Consider the following 3,726-nt stretch of genomic DNA (forward strand, 5'->3'; position numbering starts at 1 on the left):
CTTGAGACCTTTGTTTTTGCTGGCTCCTAATCAGCCAATGCAGAGAATTCTTCAGATGCCCTCAGGCCTCTTGCACTTTTGCTGGAGCTGAAAAGTCTTCTGTTGTGCTCAGCAATTGTAAACAATTTTACAACACCAAGTTATAGTCCAGCAATTTTATTTTAAATTCACAAGCTTTCGGAGGCTACCTCCTTCACCTGAGGAAGGAGGTAGCCTCCGAAAGCTTGTGAATTTAAAATAAAATTGCTGGACTATAACTTGGTGTTGTAAAATTGTTTACAATTGTCAACCCCAGTCCATCACCGGCATCTCCACATCGTGCTCAGCAATGTCACCAAAAAGCAGATGCACTAAGGTTAATGGAAATAACCTTGGAAACTGGGTAAGGGTAACAAATCAATGGTGTCTGACACCCTATAAACAATAATGTCTCAGAGTCAGCTCCTGTGTATATAGTACGCACTGAGAAAAAGAAGATCCCTTCAGTACAGGTGGATTGTAAACTGGCTTCCTCATACATACTCAATATTTGGAAGTAAGACAATCAGCATTGAAGATTGAGAGGCTGCGATTTATTATTTCTGACAAATGAGTGGAATTTTACATTTCCTTAAGACTTTGCAGTCTTCCCCTCGTCAATTAGTAGTAAAGGTTGAAATAATATGACTTGAAAAAAAGACAGGACACTTACCATTTAACTCCCATATTTATATTGGGATTCAGAAGCTTCCAAGTTGATGTTCTGGAGACCAATTATTATTGGAAAATACGTTTCCAACGTAAGGAAGGCTGCCTGTTCAAAATGAGCTTCCCAGTATCATCTGTTGTGAAGATGTTCCAGTTTTTGAGGTGGTTTTGTAATTCAATGCTGCTTTGAACCTCGGGACCTGAGCTGCCACTCCAGTGCAATACTGAGAGAGCGCTGCTTTGCTGGACATGCACTCCTTCTGATGAGATGTTAGACCAACTCCCCTTCTACCTCTTCCGTAGGGTTGCCAACCCTCCTGGATTGGAAGAAGAATCTCCCGGGCACTGCCACTGAATGGCCTAGCTCTGATTTTAAGATTATGTCTTCTCGTCTTTGATTTCCCCCACCATAGAATCATAGAAAGGTTACAGCACGGAAGGAGGCCATTTGCCCATTGAGTCCGCACTGGATCTATGCAAGAGCAATCCAGCTAGTCCCATTCCCCTGCCCTATCCCCGTAGTCCTGCAATTTTTTTCCTCTCAAGTACTTATCCAGTTCCCTTTTGAAGGCCATGACTGAATCTGCCTCCACCACCCCCTTGGACAGTGCATTCCAGATCCTAACCACTCGCTGTGTAAAAAAGTTTATCCTCATGTCACCTTTGGTTCTTTTGCCAATCACCTTAAATCTATGTCCTCTGGTTCTTGACCCTTCCGCCAATAGGAACAGTAAAATGGAGGCTTCCCCACACAATTACCCAGCATTGAGAAAGACTACCCTCATACCCAATCACTCACTAATTTATTCCATCCTTCATATAGCCAATCAATAAGCACTGCACCCTCTCCAAAACCAATATATCCTTCCCGAGATTTGAACTCACAACCTCTAGATCACTAGTACAGTACAATAAGTACTAGGCTACCCTACCTACTTGCTGTAGCTTAGAATAAATAGTTTCTTTGTCCCTACCCTTTTGAATCCTTTTAACATTTTAAACACCTCGATCAGATCACCCCTCAATCTTCTATATTTGTTGCTTGATGGCACTGTTGATGACTCCTTCCATCACTTTACTTATAATTAGGAGGAGGCTAACGGGGCCATAATTACCCAGGTTAGATTGATTCTTGTGGATAAGACATACCTGGGCAACCTTCTACATTGTTGGGTAGATGCCAGTGTTATAGCTGTACCGGTACAGCTTGACTCGGGGAGGGACTAGTTCTGATACACAGGTCTTCAGCTTTGCCTTTCAACATCCTTTGCTTGTAAAAGAAAGAAGAACCAGCGAAAGAACTTGCATTTGTATAACACCTTTCATGTCCTCAGGATTCCCAAAGTGCTTCACAGCCAATTAATTACTTTTAAAGTATAATCACTGTTGTGAACACAGCAGCCAATTTGCACACAGCAAAGTTCCACAAATAGCAATGATATAAATGACCAGATAATCTGTACTGACGGTTTTTGTTGAGGGATAAATGTTGTGAAGAACACTGTGAGAATTCAGGAGGGTGCAAAATATTTTTTTCAAATATATCCACATTTGGAATTTGACATTAGTATGATTTATAAACTCATAGAAAAAGTGGGTTTAAGCTAATAAAACTCTTGCCAGCTGGTACTGGCAAATTCTACTGAAAGAGGTTAAATATTTAGAAATGCGTTTGATCCATTTCGAGCAATCACTTTACTTTTAGTGAACATATCATGATCCTTGTACAAGACAAGCAGAGCAATGAGCATCTGGCGAGGTGGTCAAGCAGTAAGGCATTGGATTGTAAAACAAAGAATGTGGGTTCGACCCCCCATCTGTGCCTTCATTGGGTTTGAATCTTTAATTTGCATTGACTAGGCAATGTAGGATGTTTTCTTTAGCTTAATTCAATTCACACGGTTATCAACAACAGAAAAAATATATTTTAATTTAAAAGGGGCATTGCCATGGGGTTAGCATCCTGTCTCCTCAAATCCAACCAGACTGACAGAATGTAAGTCTCCTCTTTCTGCCAGTTGTAAGGATCAGGAATGGGGAGCACTTCTGAGGCTCTGGATGTTGGTGGGGCAAAGTAGAGGAAGCTTTATTTTACATCTGGTCCATTCTGTACCTGACAAAGTAGAAATTTGTTACATCCCCTAAAATCACATGGTTTCAGTTGGGGCGGGGAGTGTATATGTAGTGATCACAATCGAGTGGGACATACTGGATGGACCAGAGGGTCTTTTTCTGTCTGTTATTGTTCATATGTTTGTAAGGCCACAATAATTTTTGCAGCTAGTTTCTGGTCAGACTGAAGAAACATAGACGGTGGGATAAGTTCAGCTTTCATTGCAGAAAACACACACTCTTTAGTGGTGGTCATCTATGGAGGGCAACCTGTCAGGGTGGAATAAAAAGAAAGAACTTGCATTCATATAGCACCATTCATGACCTTGAGGCATGCCAAAGCGCTTTTCAGCCAATTAAGTAGTTTTGAAATGTAGTCACTGTTGTAATGTAGGAAACGTGGCAGTTAATTTGCGCACAGCAAGGTTCCGGCAACAACAATGAAATAAATGACCAGATCATTTTTTTTTTAGTGATTTTTGTTGAGGGCTAAATATTGGCCAGGACTGTGGGAGAATCCCCTGCTCTTTTTGAATAACGTCATGGGATCTTTTACGTCCACCTGAGAGGGAAGACGGGTTCTCGGTTTAACGTCTCATCCTAAAGACGGCACCTCCGACAGTGCGGCACTCCCTCAGTACTGCATTGGGAGTGTCGGCCTCGATTATGGGCTCAAATCCCCGGGAGCGGGGCTGCAACCCACAACCTTCTGGCTCAGATGCCCGAGGATCAAGCGGTCACTCTGGAGTTCACACGCTCACCTTTCAAGGTGAAGGAGTATTTGCACAGACGTCTTCCCGGCCTGTAGGCGGCACTGTGGCGGCGGGGTGCAACTGCAGCGATCCGATCCTCCCAGCCTGCGGGTGGCGCTGCTGAGTCCGAATAAAAAAAAAAATCGGAATCCCGAAGTTCGCCCGAGTGTTTCCG

This window comes from Heptranchias perlo, chromosome 26 (genome assembly GCF_035084215.1).
Source record: "Heptranchias perlo isolate sHepPer1 chromosome 26, sHepPer1.hap1, whole genome shotgun sequence".
Taxonomy (NCBI): Eukaryota; Metazoa; Chordata; class Chondrichthyes; order Hexanchiformes; family Hexanchidae; genus Heptranchias; species Heptranchias perlo.